This window comes from Athene cunicularia, assembly GCF_003259725.1.
Source record: "Athene cunicularia isolate RWA chromosome 20 unlocalized genomic scaffold, athCun1 chr20_part1, whole genome shotgun sequence".
NCBI lineage: Eukaryota > Metazoa > Chordata > Aves > Strigiformes > Strigidae > Athene > Athene cunicularia.
The window spans coordinates 3072352-3086852 of NW_020799125.1; the positions used below are offsets into that span (position 1 = coordinate 3072352).

The 14501-nt window shown below is 37.9% G+C and overlaps 1 long non-coding RNA gene across 1 annotated transcript in view; it reads right to left on the reverse strand.

The window, feature by feature from the left end:
- Positions 1-1084: 1084 nt before the first annotated feature.
- LOC113487599 overlaps positions 1085-14501 on the reverse strand; it is a 101419-nt gene continuing 88002 nt past the window's right edge. Inside the window, exon 3 of the long non-coding RNA XR_003399819.1 lies at positions 1085-3426. This is a non-coding gene — a long non-coding RNA (uncharacterized LOC113487599). The remainder of the gene's footprint in view (positions 3427-14501) is intronic.

Sequence of the window (14501 nt, forward strand, 5' to 3'; positions counted from 1 at the left end):
GAAAAAAAAAAAAAAAAAAAAAAAAAAAAATGGAACTTCTGGGGAGGGAATGAGTGCCTTTTGTGGACTGTATTTGTGTGCAGGGTGCTGGTTTATTCACAGTGTTCCCGGAGAAGTGATTTAAATCAAGAGTCAAAAGCCGAAGGGGTATCAAAGCTGTACAGGAACTGATTACTACTATAAATTTTGCTGAAACAAGCTGATGCTTTGCTGATTCTTTGGTCCTTTTCTGGTAAAAATATTCAGAAGACGCCAGTGTTAACTCACAACATTGACTTCTCTGTATTTTTCATTTTTGTTCCCTGAGATTATTTTTAGCTGCTGTGCATTAGCTCTGCTTCTGAAAAATATTGATAGGTAGAGGCTGCAGGTTCTTCCTGAAAATAACAAATGATTTATTGACAGAAACGCAATGATACAAATATATCCATAAAATTAATGTTCCCACCACCACTGGTTTTGAATGAAGTTAGAGACAGGTGCTAGAAACAGATGTGAATTTCTCAGGAGAGAAAGAAATATCACAGGTAAATCAGTTTTATACCAGAAAATCTGATAAAAATGAATATAACAGCTGAAAAATAAGTAAACTTTTAACAGAAGAAGGATCCCTTTTCATTTTTAGAGGAAATGGAAAGGCCCAATGTACCTGTATGTGAGTTATAGCATATTTTCTGAGCCCCAAACAATAGCTAGATGCAAGCACCCAGTAAGAAACAGCAGCTGTCCAAAATGTCCTCTGGAGAGAGCAGGAGAAACACAAAATTAAAGTGTCACAAACAGGGTCAGCTGCGGGTCCATAAACAGTGTTATTCTTCAGACATTTATTTCTTTTCCATGCATCACCAAAAATATCAGCTAAGCAGGAATTTGCATAAAGCAACAATCTAACAGGTAAACGTTAGATGACCCTAGAAATTATTCTCCATTCATACTAAGCTATTAAAGTCATAAGCTATCCCAAACAAGGAAAAACATGGAAACTCAAAAAAAAAAAAAAAAAATTCCTGAATCGAGTATCTAAATTAGTTAAAATATTATTTAAAATTTTTTTAAATGTTTAATTTACAGTTAGTTAGACATCCATTTACATGTTTAAAAATAAATTTCTAGTGGTCCAAAATTTATCTGGAAATTTTTTGAATTTTATTAGTGTCTTCACCATCCCATAGAGCAGATCCTCTGCAATCATCCTCAGATTTCCCCAAATTTATTTCATCATTAACGTCTTTCTTGTGACGCAGACAGCTACAATGTTTTCCAAGTGTTAGAATTAATTTCCCAAGGCCAGCACTGTGTTGTGGCATCAGTCCATCTTGCTTGTTTTTGTGCTTTTCCTACTTCCTCCTTTTTCTTTAACAGGCTCTTTGATCAGAACAAATCCAACTGTAAGCAAAGTTTCTGAACTGTTGAAATCTTACTGTTACATCTCTAAGCAGCTACTACAAATTCAGTAGCAGTGATCTCAGTTCTCCCCCAGAGTTTGAAATTGTTACTGATTTTCTGATATTAATATTCTTTATATTCTGTTGCCTGTAAATTTGGTCTCAGATCTTGCTGCATACAATTAACGCTGGTTTCTGACATCACTGTCTCTGCGTATGTTAAGTTCAAGGAGTGGCAGTGTTCAGTTTATGGCTTCTGGAGCTTTGTCCTGTGCCCAGCCTGGGTCAGACGCTGCTCCCACTACCCCCAGGTTAAGCACAGCACTGCCCCAAAACGACGGTCCCACCCATCCAGCTGTCCTGCACGGGGAGATGAACCTAAAATTCTTCCCCTCATGATGGATCCGCCTTGTTCCTGGCTGGACCTGTAAGGAGTTTCAAAATTTTATGAATCTCTTCATCTAGGAGACACAAATCGCACACCAGTGCATTAGACTGTGAAGACTTCCAGGAATATTTTCCCTTTAGTAATTGCTTGAAAAAAACAGATGCCACTACTTATATTTAAAGAACAATCAAGGGAAAATTCTGGAAACGTGGTTTTTGTAGAGACTAATATCACTTCTCAGTCTTTGCCTCATTCCCTAAAAACTTGTTTAAATATTAGACATAATTCCTACAGTGGTAGAAATGGATAAGGAACTTGAAAAGCTCCAGTTTAAATTTGCAAGAAGCTTTTTGCTAAGAAAAATAGGGATCATAGATTTGGAATATAAATGAAGCACTGGGTAGGTTTTTCCCACTGTAGAATGTGTACATCTTGTATGTATATTAATCTGCAAACTACAGACCAAATATTGATTAAGATTTGAAATAAAACATAGAAAGTCATTTATGCCAAGGATCATAAACAACCTAATACCCTTTCATCTCTCAGAGTTTATGAAGAATGGAGACAATAGCATTCCCTCACAGAAACTATAAAGTGAAAAAGTAGAATCAATATCATAAGAGGAACTTCTAGATGCACATATTTAGATGAATTCCCAGCACTGTAAAAGGGAAATGTTTCTGTTGAGCTTACTGCATAGAGCTTTAAATTGCTGTATACTATCATGCCGTATAGACTGTATTAATTATCCAGTTTAGACATTTATATGGTCATCAGACAAGCGGGAAACTGGAGAGAAATCCCTAATTAAGACTTTGGAGTTTGATAAGAGGCTGTTACTGCATGGTGATAAAATATTATTTTTGTCTTATCTTATGAATGTGTCAGGGCAGATGATGTTAAATGCTACCTACATGCATAATCAGATGACATATCTCTGGCAAGGCCCAGAGATAACAGTCTGCAAATGCACATTTATTATTTTACAGTTCAGAGTGTTAAAAGGAGAACAAAACTTGTAGGTCCAGAACTACAGCAAATCCGCTTCAGCTGTGTCTGGTGTGTGACACCACTGGTATTTTCCTTGGGACTTGGGGACAGAGTGTTTGGTCTGCGATGACACTGACAGCAGCTGGAAGCCTGCTCCTGTTCACAGCACCTGGAACCATTCTGTTGGCTCTGTACTGCTGAACTCTCCAGGCATTCGCTTTCAGCTCCCTGACATGTTTTTTATGCAATAAACCATCGGTAGGTGGATTAAAGCCATCAGAAATTCAATTATACAAAAGGAATCCCTATCTGATTGCTCAGGTTAACCTTCATTACCTTTACAAAGAGAGGAGAACAGGGCAGGGAACCAGCCATTCAGCTTCCAAAGCTCCACTTTTCATTTCATTCAGGTTACAATCCACATTTCTTGGCATTATGAGTTTGTTGTGAATGCTGAATATGTAGTGCAAAAATACCAGCTCTGAAATCTTTTTTTTTTTTTCTTGACAAGCTTTCGGGGAAAAGTCAGAGCTGCTCTATTTTTTGCACGCCACCTTCCCATCCTTCTTCTCAACTGCAGCATTGACTTGAACGACGGTGTTCTCTTAAGGGTCTATTTCCTCGTTAGATGCTTTGACCTCTCATGGAGGATGGCCAGCTCTGCCACCAAAGCAGAAGAAAGTAAATTCAGGGAACAAAACATACATGACAGTTGTTTTTTATTTTATCCTCTTGGCATGATCCAACACTGATGATATCAATGGCAGAACTCCTGCTATATCTTCCAGTATTGGAGCTTAGCCATTACTGGAGAAGGAAATGTTTACAATTATATATCTATATTTATATAAATACATACATATATATATCTAAAATATATGTAACACATACATTTATACACACACTAAATTTAATAATTTAACACTTGGGATTATTCAAAGCCCATATTGTAAATCTTCCACGACCTTCTACCTGGATAATATCTTTTTCATTTTCTGTTATTTACAAGTATGCATAATACAAACTGACAAGTGCTATAGCTGAGGAAAAGAGCTGAGAAACAAGGACCAAAGGTCCTCGCTAAGTAGCAGGATGAAAGATGGCTTAGTGTAATTTTGCAGGAGGAATTCTGTTTCACAGACTTCCACACGTGGAAATGTGGATATTAATGGGGGTTTTGCAGCCAGCAAACTCAATAGCAGTCCCATTCAATTAAAAGTACATAAAGTATTAATGTCTTGTACTCTGGTTTATTTTTAAGGGGCTGTAGAGACTGTCTCAATCACAGGGAAAAAGCCCATTGAGTCACTCCTGTGCTCAAACGCCATATTTGTAGGTGTCATCCATTAGCAAACAGCACTTCATTAACATGCAAAATGTTTCTACATATTTCCCAAAACACTGATTAGGTTCAAGCAGGAGATTTAGGAGACTTGAGTTTAACCAGCCACTGTATCACAGAAGCCCAGAGAAACCTCAGATCCGTCCTCTCAGCTCAGTAGTTTGCTTCTCTGTGAGCAGACAGGGGTTGTAGCGCTGCGAGGTGGCGTCAGGATAATCCGTCGGATTCTGAAGGACCAGAGGCTGCTGTGATGAGGATCAGTGAGGCCTGGAGGTGCTGATGTGTACCAGGTATGCAGCTCTGTACCCTGAGCGCTTGGTAAAAATGGATGATTAATCGGAAGCATAACAGAAGAATTAACCATTCAAAAGATAATACATACCAGGCTGTGGTGTAAGTCATCAACTTCCCCAGTGTGGTGGCCCAAGCCAAGACCTGGCCACGACCACTGATACGTATCTGATTTCCAGGTTGGAAGGAAAAGATAAAAACCAACCACTCGTGAGAACTTTATAACCCCTCTGCAGCTTGTTTAACCTGATCACTCCATGTCTGCACACATAGGTGACAGAATGAACATGACCCAACAAAGCCTGTGCGGCTTTGATTAATGGAGTGCCCCGACGTAAAATGGTCATGCTGAAAATCTGAAGAGAAATGCAAACTTTTAATAACATTTTCAAATTATTTAATCATACAATCAGGCCTGACCTTGTTCGATATGAAACTTCATTACAGCCTGGAATGTTAATATAGAGTTTCAAATGCACCATAAATTACTGGTTTCTTCAGTGATGCATGGGCCTGTCCTGCTGTGGCCAACTGCAATTTTAATATTTTCTTAAGAAATGAAAAAATGAAGAATTAGCAAATAATGGCATGGTCCTGAAATTACTATTCTAGGGATAACAGTTTATTAATCGGCTAAAAAGGATAAAGACATTACTCACTTTTTTTTTTTTTTTTTTTTTTTTTTTTTTTTTTTTTTTTTTGTGTGTGTGTGTGTGGAAATAAACCCTAAATGCTTATTTTTGAATAGATCTATTAATAACCAATTCATCTGACCTACCATTCTGCAACATGACAGGTCTGACAGTCGATGAAGGAATTACGACATGTAACTGGCAATTTTACCATCAGAAGCATTATTTTGTATACAGCTAGTACCTTGTAACAACTTAAAAATGGTATTCACTGCTTGAAAAGGGTAAAATAAAAACACCTGCACTATTGACTGACAGAGATCCTTATTTGGAACTTATATTTAACAACAAAAGAGGAAAAAAGAGTGGGCTATATAAATGGGTAGAGGAATCAGGGAAGCTGAGAGGCCACTGTACTTTTAGTTTAACAATGCATTTTGTAAATGATCTGCAGTAGCCACACCATTTTTGGAATTAAGAACTGAGTATTTGTAGAAGTTTCGTGTCTTCAGGTGTCTCCAGCCCAGTCATCCAATTCAGTAGCGCAGTTTAACGGATCCATTGATTTCAACGTGGTGGGATTGAAATATAAATTTATTTGCTTAATCATTTATCAGATCATCATAAAAACCTGCACAGCAGTTTTGCTGTGGATGAAACATGGGCCTCGGAAACATTTCAGTTCATGTATTAACAAGCCTGTCTTCACTGGGCTCTGAAGGTCTGTGTTGTGCATTGTACACCAAAGATGAACTGTTTGCTATCAGCACTGAATAAATAACAGGATAGTCCTGGAAATAAAGCTAATAAAACATTCTGCAGCAATTTAAAAAAAAAAATAAAATAGCATGTTGTCATATAATTTTCATATAATGAAGAGCATGAAAATGTGAAGATTCGAGCAGGTTGAATACTCAATTAACAAACACTTCAAGATAAGTTCAGTTATAATTATGACCAGCCCAAAGAAGCTTTCTCACTGTCCCTTTTTTTTCCCCCCTAGATCCCTCTGCTTGTAACCTCTTCTCCAGTCTTTTGAATCTGTACCGGAGTAATTCCAAAAGCATTTAATGCAAATAAAATACACGCAAAACAGTTCAGCTTTTTTTTCTAGGATAGCTATCCAAAGCTTTGCTTGCCAAAAGGCAACAGAACTGAGCAATATTGTACAGAAGTCTATAATTTGCTCCATAATAATCTCAGTTTGCTTTATTTTTTCCTTTCTTCTGGCCATGAGACTTGTCAGGAGTTTTCATGGGCAACCCATTGCCCAGAACTAATTGCTTGGAAATCACAGTAAGGGAAGAATTTCATTGTTTTCAACCATAGTATTAAACAACTATTTAGCAAAGGAAACGAATAATGCAGGATAATTATTAATTGAAGAAAACATTCAGAACACATGAAACATGGTGAAACAAACTATTAGGCCCAATTATGCCACTTCTGTGACCATTGTTAGGCTCTCTTTAATGAACTTACATTTGAAAGCTCAATTTTACATTGGGCAATGGTTCAAAACCCAGAGACACATCAGTCCCAAGCACTAACTCACAGAAAAGTGCTAGACTGTAACTGACTGACAGCACTTCCCACTGCAATCTGGGTTTAGCTTAAAGAGCTTCTATTCAGCTCTGCTTCAAATCAAACTTCATTTAACTAAGGAAATCTTAGCGAGGTCACAATGCAAGATAGTCTGCCCGCAGACACCAGCCATCCTTTAGTCTACTGTACAATCACCCATGTGAGATTTCAAGAACAAAAATGCCGGATACCTTCTGTAGCAACAACCTTATCAGACAGAATTGCCACAAAATCCAAAATGTTGAATTCGAAACTACTAAGCCACGACATAGACTGTTTGTGAAGACTATTACTTGAAAATGTGACTACGAACTGCATTTATCTTAGTGCAAAAATATAAGTGGAAGAACTATTATATCCAGAAATATAGCTGGACAGTGCTCTGTGTCAATTAGAGCTGAGAATTAAAGCTACAGAGAGAAAAAAAAAAATGTGTTTTGGTGAGAAAGTCATCTCTAGAGTTACAATTAAGAATAAATTTATTGCCTCTGCTTAACGTCTGTTTTATATTTATTCATTACGATAAAAAATTATATCCCAGATCCAAAGCTTCAGCTTCCAAAGTTGCAGAATAGATGTTAATTAAATATTTGATATAAAGTCTTTTAAAAACCCACTAAAATTATTCAGTTTACTTAAAATAGCAAAATACAAAGGGTGGTATCAGATTCCATAATGAAGTCGTTCAGTTCCCTTGAACTCTTTGCATTTAATATGAAATATAAAGGACTAACTTTTATATTTGTTTCCCTCTGGTATAAACAGACTGTGTAATGAGCTGCTGTGTGATACGAACTGAATGTCACTCAGAAGGCAGCACATTCACAGCTCACTGGTGGCTTTACCTCTCTTAATCTTCACCTTATATCTGAGATGTTCTTTCCCTTTTTCATGGGTGCTCATTATGTATCTGTTACTCATTCACTTTGCTGGGTCCGAATAAGTATGGACTTCTCGATATGACATAATCTACCAAGAATTACTAGAGAAGTGAATGTTACTTGTTGAAAAGCCTCATGCTCCTGAACAGCTTGTCAGTCTGCTTTCTCCTCAGAGGTCTGTTTCCCCATTAGTGCACATTTCCCCGGTTGAAGATTTAAGGATTTTTACCCACTGTCACAATAAAAAAGAGGAAAAGGAAGCAGGTGGTGTCATTTCTAAAGTCCAAGTGTTTTTAATGATCATTCTCCATTTCTTCAAGTGCAGAAATTTCAATTCTGATTAAAATGAAAAAATGACAAGCCATTTACAGACAGAGCTCCATTCTCCAAGCGTTCCGCTCTGAATACACAATATGTTTTCCTATATAATGCATGCACCATATTTCAATATTAATTATATGCAGGTCTCTTTTGGGTCATATGCTAATTATATCTATTTGGAATTTATCATGCTACTTCCAATAATGTGCTGTCATTGTGTCCTGTTGTTTTTCCTTGCCTGAGGCAGAAGGAAGCTACAATAAACCTGAAAATATTGGCAAGAAACGTTAATTTTAAAACATATGGGGAAAAGCTGCACTAAGGGCCCTGTCCAATGCTCATTGAAATCAACAGAAATCATTAGATTAACCTCAAGGGAAAATGGTTTTAACCTGTTAAATGTCTACAGTTCTATGTGACAAGCTATGTGCATCTCTCATGATATAATGAAATGGTTATGCTATACCCACCTCCCAGCATCATGCCAGAGAGGATACAGGAAAAGGAATTTGAGCTTTTCTGATTCTGAGATTGTTAGACTGGTACTAAATAGCCACAAGATAAAGAAGAATCCAACCTGTTCCCAACCATCTCAAATTTAACTGGTTTGTATGACGTACAGCATTTTGTGATCACTGGATCTCTGTGTCAGGCAATAACAGTGAGGGGGGTTTGGATTCCGATACGTCACATTTTAAAATTTTTGCTTGTCAGAAGGCAACAGAACCGAGCAATATTGTGCAGAAGTCTATAATTTGCTCCATAATAATCTCAGTTTGCTTTATTTTTTCTTGCACTAAAAGATACCAGCGCATTTGCCAAACTTACTGACTGTGTTTAATTTCCTTCTGTAATGACTGGTGTGTCGGTCTGCATTTACCAACCCATAGCACCTTGTCTGTATGAGGAATACTTAAAGTTTTCTTCACAAGTCACAGCCAAATTTAAATGGTGCTCCCTTCGTGCCACAAGCTTATGAACCCCGAGCCAATTTTTCAGCAGAGAACCTCACTACATACGTACAATTATTAATGCTGAAGATTTGCATCTGCTTTCAAGAAATAGGTGCCTGTGGGACTAAACACAGATAACGCACGGAAAAAGTGCAGGCCCTGAAGATAAGAATCTTGGACAAAATTATACCACTCAGCTTTCCTAGCCTTCTAAATTGCTAGTGCTACATTACTAGTCAGCAATGACACAAATCAGAGTCAGTGACTTAAGTCCAACACGCAGGAGACTCCCTCATCCAAATTTCCATGCAGGCTTTTAACTCCCCTACTGCTACTGTCAGGCCCTTTTACCTTCTGTCCCTTTCTGGCTCACGGACACATCAGGACTATTTGAAACACACCACTCCTCTGATTACTTCGGTGCTACCTGTGAGTAGCCTAACTCCTAGACATAAAACTCACGAGGTACAAACATGAAATGGCATTTACATGTCTGTATTTCGCTGCAATTTTTTTTTTTTTTAATCTATGATGAAATGTTTTCAGAATAACAAGAAAAATGTTAACATTTAGCCCACTAACTGTATTCTTTTGCTGATAGGTCTCAGCAGAGAGCAAACTGATATTCAGGTACAGAAAATGAATTATCTGAAGCCAAATGTAATTTTATTTCGGTGGGCCAACAATCAATAGAGCAAATGCACAGTCATTTCAGTAATTGCCACAGCTTCATGACAAATACTGACTAGAAACTCACAGCTAGGTAATCTCAGCATCCTGTATTACAAAGCTGCTCAGGACAAGAGGCAGTATGTATCTTTAATGTATGTTAGCTGAAATGTTCAGACACATGCAAATTAACCAAGCATGTATCCATTTTTTTTTTTTTTTTTAAATATCCAAGGTCATAAGTCAGATTGTCTCATCTTGTGTAAAAACCTTATAGTGGAAAAAGAAGCTTAAGTCTGAGAATTTCACTTGACTTAACTACATAAAAGGTAGCAGTGCCCATTAAGTTGGTAAAACCACATATGAGAACCTGAAGACACTGCTCCCAAGATCTAAAGGCACAAGACCACCTTCTCACAGGGAGCTTATTGCCTCCATTCCTGCAAGACATCATCGTTGTAGGATCCCTACTGCAATTAGCTCTGCCTCATGAAACTGCAGTAGCAGCAGTAAATCCTGCTTTGATAACTGCTGCGCAGAGGAGGGCTCCCCTCTGGGGTCTGTCTGCTTCCTTCATACCTCCGGGTCTCTTGCTTAGCCCAGAGGACTTTGTTCAGCACGAAACACTGGGAGATTAGATGTAGTGTTCCCACCCACAAATGAAGGAAGAGGTGTTGTCACTACAATAATGATCTAGAATCAGACTGCCAAATCCCTCACTCCATAACTGATCTTCCAAAGGTTAGATGGTCCAGGCTGTATTCTCTGGGAGCAGCTCAGGGTGATCAAAGGTGCTGTATATACATTTGCTATTGTCTGATCAGGAAGAATTCAGACTCAGAAATGATGCAGAAGATACGAAATGCCAGCAAGATGCTTCACAATTCCAAAAGCTGCATCCCTAATATGAAAAATGTGGCTATTTTGATAAGAAATGATCATGAGTTTTAACTGCCATTCACCATAGAGTTCTGAACCCTTTTGGAAGACTGAACACTGCCCTACTTGGGGAGATTCATGGCATTTTTAGGGCCTTTTGAAGTTCATGTAAAACCTGTTATTAGATGATTTTAAAAATGCCTTTTAGGAAACAAAGGGCAGTGCAATCACCAGTGGTGAGGAGGATTACAGAGGAAAAAAGTAAAAACCACATTTTTCAAAGGTATATGATTTAGCAATCGACTTTCTCCTAATTTGCCACAGGAGGTAAAATCCTGTAGTACTGAGATAGTTCTGGATTTTTTACCAACGGCCATTTGAGTCTGAGTTTTCATTTATGCAGATCAGACACCTGAGGAAACCGAGAATGTCTACATTTCCCTTTTTGTTCTGAAACAAGAAATATTCTTTATAGCATCTGAGGGAACATCCAAAGTATAAGAGAGACTTTAGATATCATTTTTCCTTCGAAAGAAAGCTATTATTTTATATAAAGGCAAAAAAACCCCAAACAAAACCATTTGAAGAGTGTTCAATCAAAACAAACTTAGCCTTGAGTGTTTTGGGAGAATAGAAATTTCTTCTGCCAGAAATCCTTCCTAAAGGTAATGCCAACTTTAAGCATCCTTTTTTCAAACGTAACAGAAAGAAAAGAGTAAGGCCTTTACTTGTAGTATAATTAGCAAAGCTTCCAAGAAGAAAGGGAATAAAATATTATACACATGTTTTTGCAGGATATAAAATGGAAAGAAAAAAAAAATAATTCTGGTTGAAAAAACCCAGCAAAGTCATAATTGTACATTAAAGGAACATTGTCGTGTACTTGTCTGTACAGGAACACGACTGCAGTTGGTCAGACCCAAGGAAAGACACACAGTTCATTAATTTGAAATGAGAGCGAGGATGCCTATGAAAGCACAAAGATACCTTCAAGCAGCGAGCGACTGATGGCAACCTTTGGAAATTGTTTTCAAACCTCCCACTGCGAACACATAAGTTCAGAGTTACAGACGATTCCTAACGCCTAAACCAGGAGTATTGTTAGCTTGGTTCAAAGTGTCAGTGTGGAAATGCAGCCAGTATGCTTGTTTTTCTTCCTTGTTCACAGTTGTCTCAATCTGGAACAAAGTTATTTTAGTTGGCAGAGACTACACCCAAAATATTCATGGTAAAACCTTCCCTTACACCAATCTTACAGCAGAGTATCTTTATTGAACTAGATTCTCTTTGTATCCAGGTTATGCTGCACTCAGCAACAAAAGGGAACCTTTGGAATCTCTCCAGTTCGTGTCCTTGCCTAGCCCCAAGCTAATGCTCTATTTCAGTACGAGCACTGTGGTTTCACCTGTGCCGTCCTTTTTACACTTGCCTGATCTTCCTGCTCTTAATGCTGATGGATCTTCAGCACTACAGGCCCTGGGAAGGACAGCTTGCAAGCTGGCTAGGCTGGGTCCGTACTTGTAAGGGTTTGCACCCCATTTGAGAGAATCCCTAAGGACAGTTTATGCCTCTTCTGTCGTATCTGACCACAGAATAGGCAGCAGGTTTGTCTCACTAACTAATGACTGAGTCCAGAATAAAACCTCAAGCTTCCTCTGCACACAAGCAGTATAAGACCGGGCACGGTTGTTCAAGGCAGCCAGGTACTCACACTCCCAGCTTTCACATTTACTTATTCTGGATGCATACACAAAATGGACAACAAAATGCACCAAGTGTCCGCGCAGATGCATGCCTGCAACTCTGCAGATTTGCATGTGTGGCTGCAATAGCTGCGTATACAACTGAAACACAGCTCTGTTCTGCAAAATGCTAGCTTTACACACGGTTTTCCTAACCCACTCTTAACTGAGATTCTTCACTTTACACTGTGAGCACACACTGCATTTGTTCTCTTTAATTAAACAGCATAACTAAAATGTATATTGCAAATATAATAATCTGACTGTTCTTTCCCAAAATGGTTATTCTGTGTACAAAGGAATTTTATATTAAAAACAAAAAAACCCCAAAACCAACAACAACAAAAAAGTCCAGTCTATTGTGTTTGGCCACATGTAGCCACCTTAACTTTAAAAAAAAAAAAAGAACAGATAACGACTGATTAGCACTTATGTTTCCAAAGTTTTTGTGATCTTCCATTTTTCTGCTCCTATGCCACTGAGTTTGAACCGCTTCCCTACAAGCCTGTGCACAGCAAAGTATGAGTAAACATTTTCAGAATACATCTCTCACGCTGAGGATCCACAGTTGATTTTGATATAAAATGTTATTAACTTTAGCTCCTAGTACAAAAGGTCTTGATCAATAATTGTTTCTACCTGTCTATCTTATTTCTGTGTATCTTCTAAGACACTTCTGGGTTGCTGCCAATACATTTTGGTTTGTAAGCACATAACAGTGTATCATACACCTCAAATCTGTGTGGTTTATCTTATCTTTTCATTAGGTAGAAGATGGGTTTTTTTTTTTTTTATCTACATAGATTAGATTAGTTTAAGGTCACCCTGAGAAAAGAAAAGGGAAAAAAACAAACCAAAAAAAACCCTAAAAGAAAACACAAGAGAAGAGGAAAAAATAAAATAATAGTGGGGAAAAAAAGAAAAAAGAAAAAAGGATAAAGAAAGGGAAAAAGAAAAAAATAAAACAAAATTGTAGAAAAATGGAATCCCATATATTCTAAAATAAGTCATCCTATCATCACAACTAGCCTCCTCTTCAAATCATTCTTACCAATATTTAAAGCCTAGAAATACAAGAACCAAAACTAGACAACCTTAAAGGGGATCCTCTGGACACCAGCCTATGTACTATCTTGTGACTGTTCTTCAAAAATACATTGCCACCATTCGGCCATAATATTCAAAAGGTCAAGCACTATGGCCAGATGATCCTAAATATCTCATTGAGTGTTTAATTCTTGAAGAAGCAAAATCACTGCATGGTTTGTTTGTTGGGTTTTTTTTTTTCCCTGTGTTCCCGTTACTGACCACAGTGGAAATACCATCAGGTGTGAAAACAACACAGAAGCTGATAGTTTCTGATCTTTTATCTTAGAGTGGGCTGCTTGTAAGATTTTGTAAGGTGATTCATAAGTATACCAAAATAACTAAAGGGGAATAAAGAAAAAAAATCACTTATTCTGTCATCAGCTCAGTTAATATTAAACCTGAAGGCAAGAGGTATCACCTTAAGGGTGACAATAAGTAAGGTGACTGCAGTGAATTCCCCGATGACACACACTATCAATGGGGATATTTAACATGCCATTGGTAGTACGGTCCTGAAAGCACTCAGTGGGCTCTGGATCAGACTGGATCAGGAGGGAAGTGGCTACCAATACACTAAGAAGGCCAAGGGTGTAAGTGGGGAGCGTGGAGACAGTCCTGGGAGATTGTAAAATCAGCAACAGTTACTTTCAGTAATGAATAAGCTTTCTGGTGTCTTGGCAGTCATCAGTGGCTCTGTATCTCATCCATTCATGCGCCTCAAACTTACAAATGAATCTTCCTTGCTGCATTCCTTTACTTGTTAAAAATCCTGAACTCAATATGTTTTTATCACCCATGGTGGATTACCTTAGTGACAGTGCACCGCAGGGTGCATATTTACTGAGAGCCAGTATAAGAAAAATATAACTTTCTGCAAGACTACGGGGAATATATTTTAAAACAACTCTCCTCTGGTAGTGGAGAAGGGGCTGTGAGCAAGCTGTCCACAGGCAAAGAAAGCAGGAGCCACTCTGTCACCTGCACCCCTTCAGACTTTTATCTTAAAAGAACTGAGCAGGAACTCCAAAACCAGAATGAATTGTACACAACAGATCAAACATTTTTAAACTCATAAAATCTATTTCCTGGTACATGATGCTTTTGCCATAGATACTTTATATCTAATTTCTGGGTGAATTATGTTCTCCTAGTGATCTGCATTCAGCACATTAGTAAAACATTAAAAATTCTTCAGGGTAAAATAAAAATCAAAGGCGTTTTTGAATGTTTGGAAATTAGTAGAGAAAAAGAGGAAGTGGTGAAGAAGAAAAAGCAGCATGCCTGGAGGTAGCAGGAAAGGTAACTCTTCTTTATTCTGGTTGATAGGGGAACACTCAATTTCAGTGTTCATT